We start from the raw sequence: 23,090 nt of genomic DNA on the forward strand, positions 1-23,090 counted from the left end.
CCACCAGAGATGAAACCAGCCACGGTAGGTCCACCAGAGACACTGCACCACCAGAGACGCCGCCAGCCACGGTGAGTCCACCAGAGATGCTGCATCCACCAGAGACGCCACCAGCCACGGTCAGTCCACCAGAGACGCTGCATCCACCAGAGATGAAACCAGCCACGGTGAGTCCACCAGAGACACTGCACCACCAGAGACGCCGCCAGCCACGGTGAGTCCACCAGAAATGCTGCATCCACCAGAGACGCCGCCATCCACGGTGAGTCCACCAGAAACGTTGCGTCCACCAGAGACGAAACCAGCCACGGTGAGTCCACCAGAGACACTGCATCCAAGAGAGACGCCACCAGCCACGGTGAGTCCACCAGAGACATTGCATCCACCAGAGACGCCGCCAGTCACAGTGAGTCCACCAGAGACGCCGCCAGCAACGGTGACTCCACCAGAGACACTGCATCCACCAGAGACGCTGTATCCACCAGAGACGCCGCCAGCCACGGTGAGTCCACCAGAGACATCATCAGCCACGGCGAGTCCACCAGAGATGCCGCCAGCTCATAACTATCCGGGGCCCGCGCGCACACACTGCGCGGTGACTTGCGCTGCTCAGGACGAGGTGCACTACTTTCTGTACTTTCTGTTTCAGCTCCTCACGTGTTGAAGATCTCTGCTTGTTGTCAGAGAATGGACACGTCCGTCACTTTCCCACCATTATTATATTATGTTTTTGCACGATTTGAAATCTCCAGCAAAATCCATGTGCACAGGCAGCCGCAGTGTGGCCATGAATGTACACAGTGCAGCAAACCCTCAGTTGTGATCAGGACCGGGCAGACAGAAACCGGTGCCCAATGGGATCATTACAGAGAGATAACATTCATGAGCCGGTTATACACACACAGGACTACAACCCTCATCATTAAATCAACATCTATAGTGTGCGGACACTGGATGCGTACTGACACCACTGTATCTAAGTCCCATCCTGTGAGATACTGTCAGCACTGTATCTAAGCCCCGTCCCGTGAGATACTGTCAGTACTGTATCTAAGCCCCGTCCTGTGAGATACTGTCAGCACTGTATCTAATCCTCGTCCTGTGATATACTGTCAGTACTGTATCTAAGCCCCTTGTGTGTGGTACTGAATCTAAACCCTGTCCTATCAGATACTGTCAGTACTATATCTAAGCCCCTTGTGAGTGGTACTGATACTACTGTATCTAAGCCCTGTCCTATCAGATACTGTCAGTACTGTATCTAATCCTCGTCCTGTGATATACTGTCAGTACTGTATCTAAGCCCCTTGTGTGTGGTACTGAATCTAAACCCTGTCCTATCAGATACTGTCAGTACTGTATCTAAGCCTGGTCCTGTAATATACTGCATCTAAGCCCCTTGTGAGTGGTACTGATACTACTGTATCTAAGCCCTGTCCTATCAGATACTGTCAGTACTGTATCTAATCCTCATTCTGTGATATACTGTCAGTACTGTATCTAAGCCCCTTGTGTGTGGTACTGTCAGTACTGTATGCAAGACTGCTCCTGTGAGATACTACGATGCCCAGTCAGCGGTGTGTACCTCAGCCCCCGTGTCAGCGGTGTGTACCTCAGCCCCAGTGTCAGCGGTGTGTACCTCAGCCCCAGTGTCAGCGGTGTGTACCTCAGCCCCAGTGTCAGCGGTGTGTACCTCAGCCCCAGTGTCAGCGGTGTGTACCTCAGCCCCAGTGTCAGCGGTGTGTACCTCAGCCCCCGTGTCAGCCGTCTATCTCAGCCCCTCTCAGCGGTGTACCTCAGCCCCTCTCAGCGGTGTACCTCAGCCCCTCTCAGCGGTGTACCTCAGCCCCTCTCAGCGGTGTACCTCAGCCCCTCTCAGCGGTGTACCTCAGCCCCTCTCAGCGGTGTACCTCAGCCCCTCTCAGCGGTGTACCTCAGCCCCTCTCAGCGGTGTACCTCAGCTCCTGTCAGCGGTGTATCTCAGCCCCTGTGTCAGCGGTGTACCTCAGCCCCTGTGTCAGCGGTGTACCTCAGCCCCTGTGTCAGCGGTGTACCTCAGCCCCTGTGTCAGCGGTGTACCTCAGCCCCTGTGTCAGCGGTGTACCTCAGCTCCTGTCAGCGGTGTACCTCAGCTCCTGTCAGCGGTGTACCTCAGCCCCTGTCAGCGGTGTACCTCAGCCCCTGTCAGCGGTGTACCTCAGCCCCTGTCAGCGGTGTATCTCAGCGATGTATCTCAGCTCCTGTCAGCGGTGTATCTCAGCTCCTGTCAGCGATGTATCTCAGCTCCTGTCAGCGGTGTACCTCAGCCCCTGTCAGCGGTGTACCTCAGCTCCTGTCAGCGGTGTACCTCAGCCCCTTTCAGCGGTGTATCTCAGCGATGTATCTCAGCTCCTGTCAGCGGTGTATCTCAGCTCCTGTCAGCGATGTATCTCAGCTCCTGTCAGCGGTGTACCTCAGCCCCTGTCAGCGATGTATCTCAGCTCCTGTCAGCGGTGTACCTCAGCCCCTGTCAGCGGTGTACCTCAGCTCCTGTCAGCGGTGTACCTCAGCCCCTGTCAGCGGTGTACCTCAGCCCCTGTCAGCGGTGTATCTCAGCGATGTATCTCATCTCCTGTCAGCGGTGTATCTCATCTCCTGTCAGCGGTGTATCTCAGCCCCTGTCAGCGGTGTATCTCAGCCCCTGTCAGCGGTGTATCTCAGCCCCTGTCAGCGGTGTATCTCAGCTCCTGTCAGCGGTGTATCTCAGCCCCTGTCAGCGGTGTATCTCAGCCCCTGTCAGCGGTGTATCTCAGCCCCTGTCAGCGGTGTATCTCAGCCCCTGTCAGTGGTGTATCTCAGCCCCTGTCAGCGGTGTATCTCAGCCCCTGTCAGCGGTGTATCTCAGCCCCTGTCAGCGGTGTATCTCAGCCCCTGTCAGCGGTGTATCTCAGCTCCTGTCAGCGGTGTACCTCAGCCCCTGTCAGCGGTGTACCTCAGCTCCTGTCAGCGGTGTACCTCAGCCCCTGTCAGCGGTGTACCTCAGCCCCTGTCAGCGGTGTATCTCAGCGATGTATCTCATCTCCTGTCAGCGGTGTATCTCATCTCCTGTCAGCGGTGTATCTCAGCCCCTGTCAGCGGTGTATCTCAGCCCCTGTCAGCGGTGTATCTCAGCCCCTGTCAGCGGTGTATCTCAGCCCCTGTCAGCGGTGTATCTCAGCCCCTGTCAGCGGTGTATCTCAGCCCCTGTCAGCGGTGTATCTCAGCCCCTGTCAGCGGTGTATCTCAGCCCCTGTCAGCGGTGTATCTCAGCCCCTGTCAGCGGTGTATCTCAGCCCCTGTCAGCGGTGTATCTCAGCTCCTGTCAGCGGTGTATCTCAGCCCCTGTCAGCGGTGTATCTCAGCCCCTGTCAGCGGTGTATCTCAGCCCCTGTCAGCGGTGTATCTCAGCTCCTGTCAGCGGTGTATCTCAGCCCCTGTCAGCGGTGTATCTCAGCCCCTGTCAGCGGTGTATCTCAGCCCCTGTCAGCGGTGTATCTCAGCCCCTGTCAGCGGTGTATCTCAGCCCCTGTCAGCGGTGTATCTCAGCCCCTGTCAGCGGTGTATCTCAGTGCTGTGCCTCAGCCGCTCACCTGCCGTCAGTCTCGTCTCCTCCGCGCTGTGTCCTTCTCCGCGGCCCGCACATTATATACCGGCGCTCAGCAGACCCCGCCCCCGCCAGGTGAGACACGCCCAGGAGCCGCTGCAGTCAGCAGGGGGCGCTGCTCCTCATGGACTGTCAGCTCCGGGGACAAGAGGCGCCTCTGTCACATTCCGCGCTCAGAAGGTCAGGAGAGGGTTAACACTCCGGCCATGAACAGGTTAACACACAATGGAATCATCGGGAAGGGTTAATTCAGGGGCCCCGTATACAACGCGCTCCCCACACACTGCCCAGGACAGGGGGAGCGAGCGGAGCCACCGAGGGCTGGGGAGGAAGGGGTTAATGTCTGCTGAGAGCCTGCACTGCGCCCAGAGCTCACAGCCCCCCCCATATATATATACACCCCCCCATATATATACACCCCCCATATATATACACCCCCCCATATATATATATACACCCCCCATATATATATACACCCCCCATATATATACACCCCCCCATATATATATACACCCCCCCATATATATATACACCCCCCATATATATATACACCCCCCATATATATATATACACCCCCCATATATATATACACCCCCATATATATATACACCCCCATATATATATATACACCCCCCATATATATATACACCCCCCCATATATATATATACACCCCCCATATATATATATACACCCCCCATATATATACACCCCCCCATATATATATATACACCCCCCATATATATATACACCCCCCCATATATATATACACCCCCCATATATATATACACCCCCCATATATATACACCCCCCATATATATACACCCCCCATATATATATATATATACACCCCCCATATATATATACACCCCCCCATATATATATACACCCCCATATATATATACACCCCCCCATATATATACACCCCCCCATATATATATACACCCCCCATATATATACACCCCCCATATATATACACCCCCCATATATATATACACCCCCCATATATATACACCCCCCCATATATATACACACCCCCCATATATATACACCCCCCATATATATATATATATATACACCCCCTATATATATATACACCCCCCATATATATATACACCCCCCATATATATACACCCCCCCATATATATATACACCCCCCATATATATATACACCCCCCATATATATATATATATATACACCCCCCATATATATATACACCCCCCCATATATATATACACCCCCCATATATATATACACCCCCCATATATATATACACCCCCCATATATATATATACACCCCCTATATATATATACACCCCCCCATATATATATACACCCCCCATATATATACACCCCCCCATATATATATACACCCCCTATATATATATACACCCCCCATATATATATACACCCCCCATATATATATACACCCCCCATATATATATACACCCCCCCATATATATATACACCCCCCATATATATATACACCCCCATATATATACACCCCCCATATATATATACACCCCCCATATATATACACCCCCATATATATATACACCCCCCATATATATACACCCCCCATATATATATACACCCCCATATATATATACACCCCCCCATATATATACACCCCCCATATATATATACACCCCCCCATATATATATACACCCCCCATATATATATACACCCCCCCATATATATATACACCCCCCATATATATATATACACCCCCTATATATATATACACCCCCCCATATATATATACACCCCCCCATATATATATACACCCCCCATATATATATATACACCCCCTATATATATACACCCCCCATATATATACACCCCCCATATATATATACACCCCCTATATATATATACACCCCCCCATATATATATACACCCCCATATATATATACACCCCCCATATATATACACCCCCCATATATATATATATATATACACCCCCTATATATATATACACCCCCCCATATATATATACACCCCCCATATATATATACACCCCCCCATATATATATACACCCCCCATATATATATATACACCCCCCATATATATACACCCCCCCATATATATATATACACCCCCCATATATATATACACCCCCATATATATATACACCCCCCCATATATATACACCCCCCATATATATATATACACCCCCATATATATATACACCCCCCCATATATATACACCCCCCATATATATATACACCCCCCCATATATATACACCCCCCCATATATATATACACCCCCCATATATATATATACACCCCCATATATATATACACCCCCCCATATATATACACCCCCCATATATATATATATATACACCCCCCCATATATATATACACCCCCTATATATATATACACCCCCCATATATATACACCCCCTATATATATATATATATACACCCCCATATATATATATACACCCCCTATATATATACATATACACCCCCATATATATATACACCCCCCATATATATATACACCCCCCATATATATATATACACCCCCCCATATATATACACCCCCTATATATATACACCCCCCATATATATACACCCCCTATATATATATACACCCCCATATATATACACCCCCCATATATATACACCCCCTATATATATACACCCCCCATATATATACACCCCCTATATATATATATATATATACACACCCCCATATATATATACACCCCCTATATATATATACACCCCCATATATATATACACCCCCTATATATATACACCCCCTATATATATATATACCCCCATATATATACACCCCCTATATATATATATATATACACCCCCATATATATATACACCCCCTATATATATATATACACCCCCATATATATATACACCCCCATATATATATACACCCCCCATGTATATATACACCCCCCATATATATATACACCCCCCATATATATATATATACACCCCCCCATATATATATACACCCCCATATATATACACCCCCCATATATATATATACACCCCCCATATATATATACACCCCCCATATATATATACCCCCTATATATATATATATATACACCCCCATATATATACACCCCCTATATATATACACCCCCTATATATACACCCCCTATATATACACCCCCTATATATATATACCCCCATATATATATATATATATATATATATACACACACCCCATATATATATACACCCCCCATATATATATATACACCCCCTATATATACACCCCCTATATATATACACCCCCCATATATATATACACCCCCCATATATATATATATACACCCCCCATATATATATACACCCCCCATATATATATATACCCCCATATATATACACCCCCCATATATATATATATACCCCCTATATATATATATATACACACCCCTATATATATATATACACCCCCCTATATATATACCCCCTATATATATACACCCCATATATATACACACACACCCCTATATATATATATACACCCCATATATATATACACCCCCTGTATATATATATATATATATATATACCCCCTATATATATATACCCCCTATATATATATATATACACACACCCCTATATATATATATACACCCCCTATATATACCCCCTATATATACACCCCCTATATGTATACACCCCCTATATATATACACCCCCTATATATACACCCCTATATATACCACCTATATATACACCCCATATATATATATATACCCCCTATATATATACACACCCCCTATATATATACCCCCTATATATACACCCCCTATATATACCCCCTATATATACACACCCCCTATATACACCACAGATATATATATATATATATATACACCCCCTATATATACACCCCCTATATATACACACCCCTATATACACCACACATATATCCCTATATAAGCACTCCCTATATATACCCCTATATACACCACATATATATACACCCCTATATATATATGCACGCCCTATATATACACCCCCTATATATATATACCCCCTATATATATACACCCTATATAGATTCAAGATTCAGATTCAAGATTCAAAGAAGCTTTATTGGCAGGACTAAATGCACATTAGTTTTGCCAAAGCAGGTGTACAGAAGGGAATAGGGACTGTAGGGATGTTGGGAAGGGGCTGTAGGAAAGGTGGGTGGGGTAGGTCCAGGATGGGGCTATAGAAGTCCATGGCATAGGGAAGGTGGATGGGGCAGATCCAGGATGGGGCTATAGAAGTCCATGGCATAGGGAAGGTGGATGGGGGATTGGGGCATATCCAGGGTGGGGGCCATAGAAGTCCATGGCATATCAGAGTTCTCTTTCTCGCAGTCTATGGCATTCGCTCACATATTGCGCTGCTATCTCCACTGCTCTCTCTTCTTCCCCCAGCAGGATATATGTTTTCTCTTCCTCCTTCATGGTGGTGAAATCCGGGAAGAGATGTGAGAGTCTCCTGAAGTGAGTGTCCCTCACTGCTGAGTACTTGGAGCAGTGTAGCAGGAAGTGGGTCTCATCCTCCAGGGCCTCCTGGTCACAGTGTTGGCACAGTCTTTCCTCCCTGGGCTTGTAGCTCTGCCTGTGTCGGCCGGATTCGATGGCCAGACTGTGGGCACTGAGTCTATACCGGCTCAGGATCTTGCGGTCTCTGGGGTCCGGGAGTTTCTCCAGGTATGGAGCCAGTCTGTAGTCTCTCTGTGGACTCCGGTACATGGTCAGTTTCTGTGAGCTGATGATGTCGTTCTTCCAGTCACTTACGTACCTCTCCTGGCCTTCGTCTACCATCTTCCTGATTCCGGCTTTTGTCAGGTTGTTGTGATTGGTTTTCTGGTCAGGTTGGGTTTGGGTGAGCTGTTCCGAGGGTCCTGGTTTTTCTGTTTCCCCTACATGTGTCAGGGCTTTATGGTGATGGGAGCTTGGATTGCTCCTGTGTAGGTGAGCCCGGAATGACAGTGCCCTCTTTACAACCGTTAGGTGTAGAGGGAATCTGCCCAGCTCGGCCCGGCAAGCACTGTTGGAGGTGCTCCGATGGACTTGGAGAAGGTGCTTGCAGAATTCCAGGTGGAATATTTCTGTTGGGCTTGAATCCCACCTTGACCAGTCTGGGTAGGTGTGAGGACCCCAGACTTCGCTGCCATACAGGAGGATTGGGGCGATGATAGAATGGAAGATTTTTAACCAGACCCTCACTGGTGGCTTTAGATGGTAGAGTTTCCTTCGGATGGCATAGAAGGTTTTGCAGGCCTTGTCTTTCAGGGTCTCTATGGCTTGTTTGAAGCTCCCTGATCGGTGAATCTCTAGGCCCAGGTAGGTATATTTGTCCGTTCCTGTAAGGGCGCAGTTGTTGAGGATAAATGAAGGGTGCTGGTCTGATTTTCTCTTTCTCTTCTGGAACACCATGATGTTGGTTTTCTTTAGGTTGACCGGTAAAGCCCAGGTGGAGCTGAATTTCTCTAAGATTTTCAGGTTGTCTTGGAGGCCTTTCTCGGTTGGTGACAGAAGCAGCAGGTCATCTGCGTACAGCAGGAATTTCACCTGCACGTCGTGGAGGGTGAGACCTGGTGCTGTGGAAGATTCCAGAGCGGTGGCCAGCTCGTTGATGTAAATGTTGAAGAGCGTTGGGCTTAGGCTGCAGCCTTGTCTGACTCCCCGGCTCTGCTGGAAATAAGCCGTTCTTCTGCCGTTCACACTCACACTGCAGAGGTTCTCGGTGTAGGAGCTTTTGATAACATCATAGGTCTTTCCTCCTATTCCGCTCTCCAGCAGTTTCAGGAATATGCCTGGGTGCCACACCGAATCAAAGGCCTTTTTAAAGTCCACGAAACAGGTGTATTTCTTCCCGTTCTTTGTATTGTGGATGTGGCTCTGAATGAGGCTGTGCAGGGTGTAGATGTGGTCAGTAGTGCGGTGGTTTGGCATGAAGCCTGCTTGGCTCTTGCTGAGGACGTTGTGCTCGGTGAGGAAACTGAGGATCCTCTTGTTCAGGATGCTGTTGAACAGTTTTCCCAGGTTGCTGCTGACACATATTCCTCTGTAGTTGGCTGGGTCATACCTGTCCCCATTCTTGTGGATGGGTGTGATGAGGCCTTGATTCCAGGTAGGAGGGAAGTAGCCGGCACTTAGCACAATATTGAAGAGTTTAACCATTGCGGCCTGTATTTCTGGTGGGCTGTACTTCAGCATTTCTGGTAGGATTCCATCCAGGCCACCGGCTTTTCTACATCTTATGGAAGAGATTCTCTCTGCTACTTCCTGTAATGTAATAGGTGCATCCACGGGGCTTTGGAAATTTTTTACTTTTTCCTCCATTGCTTTTAGTTTTGCCATTATGTTTTCCTGTTCTTGGCTTAGTTCTTCCTTTGGAATGTCTTTATAGAGGTCTCTGAAGTACTGGAGCCAGATGTTGCCATTTTGGATATGGATGTTGTTTTTCTGGTCTTTTGTGCCCATGTGGTTCCATAGTTCCCAGAAGGAGTTGTCTTGGAGGGCGTCTTGGAGTTGGTTAAGTTTGGTGGAGATGTAACTCTGCTTCTTCCTCCTGAGGATGGTTTTGTACTGCCTTTGTATGGTTTCATAGGCTTCCCTCAGACCCGGGTGGTTGGGGTCTCTGTGTTTCTTGTTTGAGGCTGTTCTCAGGGTCTTCCGTACGGCTTTACATTCTCTGTCAAACCATCCGTTGATCTGTTTTTCTTTTGATCTCTCGTAGTTGACTTTTTTAAGGTCGGACAGTCTGGCCATTGCATAGAATATATTGTTGAGGTCTTTTGCAGCTTGACTCACTCCCTTTGGGTTAGGCTGGTACTCGTAGTTGTAGAAGTGGTGGAGCATCCGCTGTATTTCAGGTCTGCTGGGAACCTCTTTATACTTTAATGTCGACGTTTTGTGCCATTTATAGGATGGAGGCCGGGTGAAGAGGCCGCTCTGCTGTGGCTTTTGAGTGGATGGTTTCTCTGTAGATTTCAGGTACAGAAGAAGTTGGTTGTGGTCTGACAGGTGCGTTTGTGGGGAGACTATGAAGGCGCTGATATTTGCCAGGTTCATATCTGTAATGGCATAATCTACTACACTCCTCCCTACATGGGAGTTTAGTGTGCACCTCCCTAAGGAGTCTCCTTTGGTTCGTCCGTTAAGAATATGAAGTCCTAAACTTCTGCATACGTTCAGGAGCTTTTTACCACTTTTGTTGACTGTACTGTCATAGCTGTTTCTCTCTGTGACTACTGAGTCTTGGCCGTCATTCTCTGCTCCAAATATGTAGATGTTCCCATCCGTGGTCAGGAAGTCGTTTTCTCTCCCTGTTCTTGCATTGAGGTCTCTAAAGATGAGAACTTTGCCCAGGCCCTGATAGTGGGCGGCTTCTCTTTGTAAGTTCTCGAAGCAGTCTGGATTGAAGTAGGGTGACTCTGGCGGTGGTATATAGGTGGCGCAGAGGTGGACATCAGACTGAGAGGTGAGGATGGAGCTGCTGATCCTGATCCATATGTGGCTGCCTCCTCTCTTCACCGGTTTGATGTACTGGTGGAGCTCCTCTTTATACCAGATCAGTATTCCTCCTGAGCTCCGGCCCTGTTTGATGTTCTTATTTTTCAGGGCAGGGACAGAGATTTCCCTGTATCCGATGGGCACCAGAGATTCGTCTTCGGCTCTGGTCCATGTTTCCAGGAGGATCTGAATGTCTATATTTCTCAGTCTTTGTATAAAGTCAGGGTCATTTGTTTTACATCCAAAGGCCAAGGTGTTGAGACCCTGAATATTCCAGCTGCTGATTGTAAGTGAGGTCATTTTTCTATATATCTTGAGTGTATATACCTTGTAATGAGTATGGCTGTGTAGGACACACCGGATCTCTGACTGGTTTATTAATGGTGTTGTTTCCGTCCAGTCACATTAGTTTCCTGCACACTGTGTTGAGCAGAGTCTTTATCTCCTCCATATATATATACACCCCAGATATATATTCACCCCCTATATACAGTATATACCCCAGATATATATATATACACCCCTATATATATACACCCCCTATATATACACCCCCTATATATATTCAATTCAAAGAAGCTTTATTGGCAGGACTAAATACACATTAGTTTTGCCAAAGCAGGTGTACAGAAGGGGATAGGAATAGGGACTGTAGGAATGTTGGGTAGGGTGTTATGAATGGGTCACCGAGGAGAAAAAAGCAAAACAAGCTAAGTCACAGGAAACCAGAGAGGTTGGTAACTATGCAGATTGCAGATCCCTGATCCTATCACACAACCAGCAGCAGCCGTGGAGCGTGCCTACGATGTTCCTAGACGCTTCGTCACAGCCGGAGGACTAAACAAGCCTGAAGCATGAAAAGGGGAAAACTAACTGCCCCAGAGCAGACCCCAAAGGAATAGACAGCCCCCACACATGCATTGACGGTGAAACAAGATGAAGGCACAAACACAGGCAGGAAAATAGGCTGAGCTAACGATGGGGCCCAAACTAACTAGACAGGAAAGGAAGGGAAAGACACTGTCTGCAACCTGCAAAAAACACTACAAAAATAATGTCCAACACTTCTGACAGCAAAATTAACCCTGAAGTCACTAGACTTCTCTCACTATATCAGCACTCTGAAATATTCTGAAACAGAGCAAAAAGAGACCAAACTAGTAAGGGACAAAAAGCAAATTGGCAAAATACTGATAAATAAGAGTGGAAATTCAGCACAGCCCCCAGCGGGGGCTGGCTGACCACACAAAAAACTGAATAGACCAACAAAATCAAGTGTGAACATTAGCAGAAAAACTATCTTTAGATGACTGGAACAGAACTGAAAACCAAGAGCTGACAAGCCAGAAGGAATCACCAGCAACTGAATAGGGCGTCGCTGTCTTAAATCCAATCTGAGACTCCTGAGGTCCAATCGTCATTCTCAGGTGGCAGATCTCCACCAATCAAATCAGCCTCACTACCTCCTGTTACCACCAGAGGGAGTCTGGAAGGAGAACTCACAACTGGTGAACCAGAGAATGAACTCACAACAGTACCCCCCCCCCTTTAGGAGGGGTCACCGAACCCTCATCCACGCCACCAGGCCGATCAGGATGGGCCCGGTGAAAAGCACGAACCAATCTATTGGCATGAATATCGGAGGCAGGGACCCAAGAATTATCCTCCTGACCATAACCCTTCCATTTGACCAAATACTGGAGTTTCCGTCTAACCAAACGAGAATCCAATATTTTCTCTACCTCATATTCCACATTGCCTTCAACCAACACAGGGTCAAGAGGTGCTGCCATAGGAACCACTGGCTCAACAAACCTCTTCAACAGAGATTTGTGAAATAAGTTATGGATCTTGAACGTAACTGGAAGAGCCAATCGAAAAGAAACAGGATTAAGAATTTCCAAATTCTTATAAGGACCAATAAATCTTGGCTTAAATTTAGGAGATGCAACCTTCATAGGAATATTCTTAGACGACAACCAAACCATATCACCCACTTTAAACCGGGGACCAATGGTTCTATGCCGGTTGGAAAATCGATGGGCCTTTTCCTGAGAGAGTGACAACTTATCCACCACTTGGTCCCATATCTGCTGCATTCTCTTAACCACAGTGTCCACACCTGGGCAGGACGAAGATTCCACTTGCCCTGAAGAGAATCGAGGATGAAACCCAAAATTGCAGAAAAAGGGTGACATCAAAGTGGCAGAACTAGCTCTATTGTTCAGTGTGAATTCGGCCAACGGCAAAAATGAGACCCAATCATCCTGATCAGCAGATATAAAACATCTCAAATAAGACTCCAAGGTCTGGTTTGTTCTCTCAGTCTGTCCATTGGTCTGGGGATGAAACGCGGAGGAGAAGGATATCTGAATTCCCAGATTGGAACAAAAGGCTTTCCAGAATCTGGAAACAAACTGGACTCCTCTGTCGGACACAATGTTCTCAGGAATCCCATGTAACCGAACCACCTGTTGTAAAAACAAGGGCACCAACTCAGCGGAAGATGGCAACTTTGGGAGTGGTACAAGATGGACCATCTTCGAAAATCTATCACAAATCACCTAGATAACAGTCATTCTCTGAGAGACAGGAAGATCAGAAATAAAATCCATTGAGATATGGGTCCATGGCCTCTTGGGCACCGGCAGGGGCATCAGCAACCCACTAGAACGAGAACAGGGTTTAGACCGAGAACAAGTCCCACAGGACTGTACAAAATTCCTGACGTCACGAGATAAGGCAGGCCACCAAAAGGACCGACTCACCAAATCTCTGGTACCAAAAATACCTGGATGACCAGCCAATGTGGAGCAGTGAATTTCAGACATCACTCTCTTTCTCCACTGGTCAGGAACATACAATTTTCCCATAGGGCAACGCTCAGGTTTATCCTCCTGAAATTCCTCCAGGGCGCGTCTCAAATCGGGCGAAATGGCAGAAAGAACTACTCCCTCACCTAGGATGGTAGTAGGCTCGGTCACACTAAGAGAATCGGCAAAGAAACTCCTAGAAAGGGTGTCTGCCTTAACATTCTTAGTGCCTGGAAGAAAAGAGACCACAAAATTAAAACGCGTGAAAACAAGGCCCATCTAGCCTGTCTAGGATTCAAGCGTTTGGCCGACTCCAGATAAATCAGATTCTTGTGATCGGTGAGGACCACAAATTGATGTCTAGCTCCCTCCAGCCAATGTCTCCACTCCTCAAATGCCCACTTCATGGCCAAGAATTCCCGATTCCCCACGTCATAGTTGCGTTCAGATGGGGAGAACTTTCGAGAAAAGAAGGCACAGGGATTCATCTTAGAAGTCACAGGGTCTTTTGGGGACAAAACAGCTCCTGCACCAATCTCAGAAGCGTCTACCTCCACCTGAAATGGAAGTGAGACATCAGGTTGCCGTAAAACTATAGCCTCAGGAGACCAATTCAGCACATCAGCGCCCTTCTTGGTCAGATCAGTCAGTGGTTTGACAATACCTGAAAAATTACCTATAAATTTACAATAGAAATTAGCAAAATCCAAAAACTTCTGGAGGGCCTTCAAAGAAGTAGGCTGAACCCAATCATAAATGGCCTGTACCTTGGCCGGGTCCATTTCAATAGTCGATGGGGATAAGATAAATCCTAAAAATGAAATTCTCTGTACACCAAAGAGGCATTTCGATCCCTTAGCATACAGGTAATTCTCCCTCAAAATCCGGAACACAGTCCGAACATGTTCCACATGAGAATCCCAATAACTAGAAAAGATCAAAATATCATCCAGATAGATGATCAAAAACTTATCCACAAGGTCACGGAAAATATCATTCATAAAGGATTGGAAGACAGAAGGGGCATTAGTGAGCCCAAAAGGCATCACCAGGTACTCAAAATGTCCTTCCGGAGTATTAAACGCCGTCTTCCATTCATCCCCGTGCTTGATGCAAATAAGATTATACGCTCCCCTGAGGTCAAGCTTGGTAAACCAGCAAGCACCTTTAACTCTGGAGAATAAATCAGACATCAGAGGTAACGGGTACTGATATATAACCGTCATCTTGTTAAGGGAACGATAGTCAATACACGGTCTTAATGAACCATCTTTCTTGGCCACAAAAAAACCCCAGCACCTAAAGGTGAAGAGGATGGTCTAATATGACCCTTCTCCAACGACTCCTTAATATAGGATCGCATGGCATCATGTTCGGGTACTGATAAGTTGAAAAGCCGACCCTTGGGAAATTTACACCCAGGCATCAACTCAATTGCACAGTCATAACTCCTATGAGGAGGCAAAGACGCAGACTTACTCTCACTAAATACATCAGAAAAATCAGCCAGTTAATCAGAAATATCATGAGACTGAGGAGAGGTGGAGAAAACAGGAGCGTCCCTAAGAACACACTGACAACCCCAACTCACCACAGACCCAGATTTCCAATCCAAAACTGGATTATGAGTTTGCAACCAGGGAAACCCCAGAACAATGGTATCATGCAATTTATGCAGCACCAAAAATTTACAATTTTCTTGGTGGTCCGGGGCTACCCGCATTACCACCTGGGTCCAAAACTGAGGTTTATTCTCTGCCAAAGGAGTGGCATCAATACCCCTCAATGGAATGGGCGTCCGCAAAGGCGTCATGGAAAAACCACAACGTTTAGCAAAGTCCAAATCCATCAGATTCAGAGCTGCTCCTGAATCCACAAAAGCCTTCGTGGAAAACGTGGATAAGGAGCAGATCAGAGTAATTGCCAAAAGAAACTTCGGTTGTATACTGCCCACAGCAAATGTGTGTGCAAAACGTTTCTCTCGTTTAGGGCAGACAGAAATAGTATGAGAGGCGTCTCCACAGAAAAAACACAGCTTATTACGCCTTCTAAACTCCTGACGTTGCACCCTAGACAAAACCCCATCACATTGCATAGGTTCTGACATTTGTTCAAAAGGTGGCAGCGCCTCCCGTGTAGTTTTACGTTCACGTAAACGCCGATCAACCTGAATGGCTAATGACATAGAGCCATCCAGACCAGAGGGAACAGGAAATCCCACTATAGTATCTTTTACGGTTTCTGACAAACCCTTCCGAAAGAGGGCTGCCAAGGCACCATCATTCCAGGTAGCAAGGACCACCCACTTTCGGAATTTTCGACAGTATAACTGCAGAATCCTGACCCTGGCTTAATGCCAACAGGGTTCTCTCAGCTTGATCAACAGCATTAGGTTCATCATACAACCCCAAGGCTTGAAAAAATGCGTCCACATTAGTCAGAATAGGATCTTCAGGTGTCAGAGAAAAAGCCCAATCCTGGGGATCGCCGCGCAGCAAGGAGATGACAATTTTAACCTGCTGCGCGGGGCTCCCCGATGAATTAGGCTTCAAGGGAAGAAATAATTTACAATTATTCTTAAAATTCAAAAATTTAGACAGATCCCCAAAAAACACATCAGGAGTAGGGATCCTTGGTTCAGCAGCATATGAATGAGCGAGATTGGAGGAAATTCCCCGCACTTCAGCAGTGAGCTACTCCTCACGATCAGACAATTGCTTAATCTCCATTTGAAAAAAAAAAAATCCTCCTACGGCCCCAGAGAAAAAGAGGAAAAATATACAATTAAAAAAAAAAAATTCTGACACTTTTTTTTGTTTGTTTTTTTACAATTCTTTCCTGCTTTTGAGTACGCTAGAATCTGCGGCATGGCTGGTGATTCTGTTATGAAACACAGGCAGGAAAATAGGCTGAGCAAATGATGGGGCCCAAACTAACTAGAAAGGAAAGGGAAGACACTATCTGCAACCTGCAAAAAACCCTACAAAAAATTGTCCAACACTTCTGATAACAAAATTAACCCTGAAGTCACCTAGACTTCTCCCACTATATCAACACTCTGAAATATTCTGAGACAGAGCAAAAAGAGACCAAACTAGTAAGGGGCAAAAAGCCAATTGGGAAAATACTGATAAATAAGAGTGGAAATTCAGCTCAGCCCCCAGCCGGGGCTGGCAGACCACACAAAAAACTGAATAGACCAACAAAATCAAGTGTGAACATTAGCAGAAAAACTTAGCTTTAGATGACTGGAACAGAGCTGAAAACCAAGAGCTGACAAGCCAGAAGGAATCACCAGCAACTGAATAGGGCGTCGGCTGTCGTAAATACAATCTGAGAATCCTGAAATCCAATCATCATCCTCATTCTCAGGTGGCAGATCTCCACCGATCAAACCAGCCGCACCACCTCCCATCACCACCAGAGGGAGTCCAGAAGGGGAACTCACAACTGGTGAGAATGAACTCACAACAGAAATCATAAGGTCTGTGAGGAGGAAGCTGGTCTGCCATTTTCTTTTCACAAATGTCAGAGAATTCATTATAAATGGATGGTAACATAGATACCTCAGTGGTACACGCTATATCCCGAGGACTTGCCTGACTCGTTACTGGTGTCTCCCTTGGTGGAAAAGTGATCTCCTTGGTCTCCCAGTTGATAATTGGATTCAACGACTGCAGCCAGGGAATTCCTAAAATTAAAGGGAAATGTGGTGAAGAAATTAACATAAGGGATAACATTTCCTGATGATTGGGTTCAATGAAAACCTCCAAAGGAACTGTCTCCTGATCCACCGGTCCTGAAACTAGAGGGGAACCATCCACAGTTTCCATGGTTACTGGGGCGGCTCTCTGCTGAGTCTGTATGCCATGTTCCTTGGCGTAGGTTAAGTCCATAAAGTTACCTCCTGCCCCTGAATCCACCATGGCTGCACAGGTGATCCATTGTCCCGACAACCGGATCTTTATGGGAAGGGAGCAATGTGTCTCTTTGTCCTTCCGTAGTTTAGGAGAGGCAGTCACAGATAGGAAATTAAAAACAGCATTCACAGAAAAACTGGACTCAGAAGCAACCGATTCAGCATCCCGACTCTCGTATTCCACTACGGCAGCTGGTACCTTGCGAGGCCGCTTGGGACAGTAATAAGGAAGTGATCTGACTGACCGCAATAAAAACACAGACTTTCCCGAAAACTATGCTCCCTGCGCTCATTACTCTCACACCGCTGTAAGGCATCCACCTTCATGGCAACTGGTTCAACTTCCCAAGAGGATCTACCTGCAGGTTATTTGGGAGAGAGGGGAGAGTTAGAAGTCCAGCAATAATATAAGCAAGAGCGTGCACAGCACTTAACGTAGAAGTCCAGCAATACACAGGTGGAGCATTAACAGGAGAAGGTTACTAAAAGTACCTTTAGGGCTAAAAAGTCCTGCTTGAGTCCAGCACAGCAGCCCACACAGCACACAGTCCAAGAAATGATAACGATGTCAGAATCTCTTACTGACCACAGCAGTTCCAGAGATGAGTAGCTCCACACTAGAAATCCGGACAATAAGTAGCACCGGCCAGGATCAGGAAGCCGCACAGAAGGCTGAAAGCAGCGGTAAGTGGAGGGGCAGAGCACCGAGGAACGAGCAGCAGCAGCAGGAACTCCAGGAGCAGACCAGGAGGAAGCTTATAAGCCAGAAGCAACAAAATACTCAGGCAAGGAGGATCTTCTGAGCTGGACTTAAATAGCAGGACAGACAGGAAGTTCCAGGACAGGGCGATGCACAAGACTCCGTCTTGGACAAGGGCAAACAGGCTCAAAGGAAAAATCCAGCATCCTTACACCAGAACACCATTTACCAGGCCGCCGAGTGGCCATCTCCCGGGGGTCAGCACTCTGGGAATGAGCGCATTTACGTGGACAATTTACCAGATGATATATGGGATATGGAGCTGTAGGAGTTGTTCCATCAGGACGGGCGAATCTGTATATTTGAGCTGAAGAATCGCGGAGGAGGCTGTGGCTCTCACAGTCCAATTCTTGGATCCGTGTCAGAGTCTGGGTTCCCCCATGAAAACCTTTATTTTCAGGCTTCTCGGGGCTTGATATGGGTTTTTGCCCCCGGTGGCCACAAGTGTCATTACATCTGATACTTTCTTTAGTTCTCACCTCCTGGGGAGGGGGTTGGTGGTTTAGCTCAGGGCTAAACAGGAGATAGGGACAGGTCGGGGACTTGGGCCTCACTACCTTCAAGTGTACCCCCAAGTTAAGGAGAGTCAGGGCACCTCCTTAGCCTCAGGGGCAGTTCAGGGGCCCAGGTTCCACGTCTTCTGCTTTTTTCCCTACTGCCCCGTGACATTATTACCAATCATCACAGTTTTTCCTGGTGAGCCATGGCCCTAAGGCAGACCTGTCTCCAATTGCTGCAGACTCTCACTGAGGAGTGTGGGGTGCTGCGTGGTGTGGTGGAGCAGCAGCTGCAGCAGTGGGAGGGGTATGCGGCCTCAGCTCAGATGCAGGCTCAACCAGAGCCCAAGTTATCTCTCCCTGACAGGTTTTCTGGAGGGAGAGAGAGTTTTTTGTTTTTTTCAGGAGGCCTGCAAGCTACACTTCAGGCTCCGCCCTCGTTTATTAGGGAGTGAGGTACAGCGGGTGGGATTCATTGTATCTCTCCTTGAAGGTGATCTCCTATCCTGGGCCTTCTCTGTTATGAATGGGAAACCGAGGAGGAAAAACAAGACAACAAGCTAAGTCTCAGAAAACCAGAGAAGTTGGTAACTATGCAGATTGCAGATCCCTGATCTTAACCGCACAACTAGAAGCAGTCGTGGAGCGTACCTACGTTGGTCCTAGACGCCTCATCACAACCGGAGAACTACATAAGCCTAAAGCAGGAAAAGAGGAAAACTAACTGCCCCAGAGCAGACCCCAAAGGAAAGACAGCCCCCCACATGTATTGACGGTAAAACAAGATGAAAATACAAACAAAGGCACGAAAATAGGCTGAGCAAACGATGGGGCCCGGCTAACTAAAAAGGACAGAAAAGGAAAGACACTGTAATCTGCCAAAAACAACCTACAAAAATATTGTCCAACACTTCTGATAGCAAAATTAACCCTGAAGTCACTAGACTTCTAAACCTATATCAGCACTCTGAAATAGGGCGTTGGCTGTCTTATATCCAGTCTGATACTCCAGAGATCCAATCGTTATCTTCCTCATCAGGTGGCAGATCACTACCACTTAAACCAACCGCACTACCTCCTGTCACCACCAGAGGGAGAGCGGAAGGGGAACTCTCAACTGGTGGAGCAGAAAATGAGTTCATGACACTTCTCCCTGCCGGCTGATTCACCATCTCTACGGTCGGTGGACGAGTTTTTTGCGGCTTTGGCGAATATGCCCCCTGGAGTCCCTGCTGGGGAGTGGGACTTGCTCATACAGGCGGACGCACCTAGGCAGGTGGAAGGAGTTGGTGTCCCGTGTTGCTGTCTGGGGTTCCCCGAGGTGAAGGGGTACGTCCCTGTAGTGAGCACACTGGTGATATGGTCCGCAGGGCTCACGCCGAAAATTCTTTACCATCTAACAAGCCGCCCCCTCCTGGTCGTGTGGAGGAAGACGACCAAGGAGTGAATTTTTCCTCCATATCCCCGTCCCCTTCTCCTCCAGTAATGGCAGCAGGGGTGCTGCCAGGGAGTAGGGGTAAGTCGCAACCCTTACCACAAGCTGCCCCTCTGAGTCGGAGTCCTCCTAGGAGGGGGGGCAGAGAGGAGAGTTTGCCTCTGAGCCTTGTGGGGGTGTGAGTGTTACGACACGGGGGGGACGCCTCTGTTGTCGGTGCTGTGAGGAGTTCACCATCTAGTGGCAGGAGAGTGAATGGCAGTAAACGCTCAGGTCCGGACCTGGGTGCGTACGTGATTGCATGGGTGTCTGAGTTATCCTTTGTTATACCCAGGCCTAGCTCGTTCCCCAGGTCGGCGCTCTGGAGATTTGTGGGGCCTCCAGAGTATACGTCTTCGCCTCCATCTACCCACTCTTGCCATGACCCGGAGTGTCAGATGATGGTTGAAGTGAACTCTCATGGAACAAGGCGTCCGCACTGTAGGTGTTATGCAGTGTAATACGGTGTTGAGGGTCCAGAGGCCCCTCATTGAAGGAGGGGTACTGTCACGGTCCAATTCTTGGATCCGTGTCAGAGTCTGGGTTCCATCATGAAAACCTTTATTTTCAGGCTTCTGGGGGCTTGATATGGGTTTTTGCCCCCGGTGGCCACAAGTGTCATTACATCTGATACTTTCTTTAGTTTACCTTTTGCCCCCGGTGGTCACTGGGGTTATAGCAGCTTTTGACCCCTGATCATTTGACCATTCCCTCTTCCTATATAGGGTCTCATGGTCTATGAGCAGGTGTTGGTAATAGCAGCGTTTTCCTTTTGGATGTGAACCACAGTGAAGTGAGCGGGGGCTCTGAGGTGAACAGCCACTGTTGAAACTGGTGTGAACTCTGACTGCCCGGCGTCCGCAGCAGAGTCAGATGGTGAAGGTGGCAGCTGGCTCTTAGGTGTTGAGCCACTGCGAAAAGTGTATCCGGTGATTCACTCTGCTGCCTGATGACTGCAGCAGAGCAAGATAAGTGTTGTGGTGTTTTTCCTTTGGGTGTTGTGCAGTACACTTTATTCCCTGTCTCACCTCCTGGGGAGGTGGTTGGGGGTTTAGCTCAGGGCTAAACAGGAGACAGGGACAGGTCGGGGACTTGGGCCTCACTACCTTCAAGTGTACCCCCAAGTTAAGGAAAGTCAGGGCACCTCCTTAGCCTGAGGGGCAGTTCAGGGCCCCGGTTCCACGTCTCCTGCTTTGTCCCATCTGCCCCGTGACAGTGGCACACCTGTGGGGATTGAGGAGTTTTTTCACAAGGAAGACATGGAATATGTTTTGAAGAAACTGGAACGTTTCGTTCTCATGAAGGTGAAACTTCTTACATTCGTATCAGTGCTGAAAGAAATGCTGATAGACTGTCTCCGAGAAGGGGAGAAGGATGATTGGAAGCTTTTCACGTCCGGCTAATTAAGATGGGGGCATAAATAAATCCACCAGCAAGCACACATGGTGTTATCCACTGCGCAAAAAAGTCAGTGTGATGGATCATGTTACTGGACTCACCAAAAACTAAATGCAAAAAAACCTCAAAAAATTATTACGATTGGGGGTAAGTGACGACACAGCATGTATTCTTAACGAGCTGAAGAGCCCGGCGCTGCCCGAGCATAGTAACTAACTACGGTTACTTATAACAAATTATAATGATTATATATATATATATATATATATATATATATATATATATAAAAATGAGTGTTGAGCCCCGCCCACTCCGCATAGCCACATTCACTATAATATCCCACATCATCCCGTCAGCCAGAGCCACCGGACTACTACCCCTAATATCCCACATCATTCCGTCAGCCAGAGCCACCGGACTACTACCCCTAATATCCCACATCATCCCGTCAGCCAGAGCCGCCAGACTACTACCCCTAATATCCCACATCATCCCGTCAGCCAGAGCCACCGGACTACTACCCCTAATATCCCACATCATCCCGTCAGCCAGAGCCACCGGACTACTACCCCTAATATCCCACATCATCCCGTCAGCCAGAGCCACCGGACTACTACCACTAATATCCCACATCATCCCGTCAGCCAGAGCTACCGGACTACTACCCCTAATATCCCACATCATTCCGTCAGCCAGAGCCACCGGACTACTACCCCTAATATCCCACATCATCCCGTCAGAGCCACCGGACTACTACCCCTAATATCCCACATCATCCTGTCAGCCAGAGCTACCGGACTACTACCCCTAATATCCCACATCATTCCGTCAGCCAGAGCCACCGGACTACTACCCCTAATATCCCACATCATCCCGTCAGAGCTACCGGACTACTACCCCTAATATCCCACATCATCCTGTCAGCCAGAGCTACCGGACTACTACCCCTAATATCCCACATCATCCTGTCAGCCAGAGCTACCGGACTACTACCCCTAATATCCCACATCATCCCATCAGCCAGAGCCACCGGACTACTACCCCTAATATCCCACATCATCCCGTCAGCCAGAGCTACCGGACTACTACCCCTAATAT

At 47.4% G+C, this 23,090-nt stretch overlaps 1 protein-coding gene and 1 long non-coding RNA gene across 2 annotated transcripts in view; one reads left to right on the forward strand and one right to left on the reverse strand.

The window, feature by feature from the left end:
* EPPK1 (epiplakin 1) overlaps positions 1-3,689 on the reverse strand; it is a 70,350-nt gene extending 66,661 nt beyond the window's left edge. The window contains exon 1 of the mRNA XM_073543326.1: positions 3,609-3,689. The gene's annotated coding sequence lies outside the window, so the exon portion shown is untranslated. The remainder of the gene's footprint in view (positions 1-3,608) is intronic.
* The window catches only part of LOC141047950 (uncharacterized), a 79,344-nt gene that overhangs the window by 40,224 nt on the left and 16,030 nt on the right, over positions 1-23,090 (forward strand). The window lies entirely within an intron of this gene.

Source organism: Dendrobates tinctorius, unplaced genomic scaffold, assembly GCF_039654945.1.
Source record: "Dendrobates tinctorius isolate UK_male_01 unplaced genomic scaffold, ASM3965494v1 ptg000130l, whole genome shotgun sequence".
Lineage (NCBI taxonomy): Eukaryota > Metazoa > Chordata > Amphibia > Anura > Dendrobatidae > Dendrobates > Dendrobates tinctorius.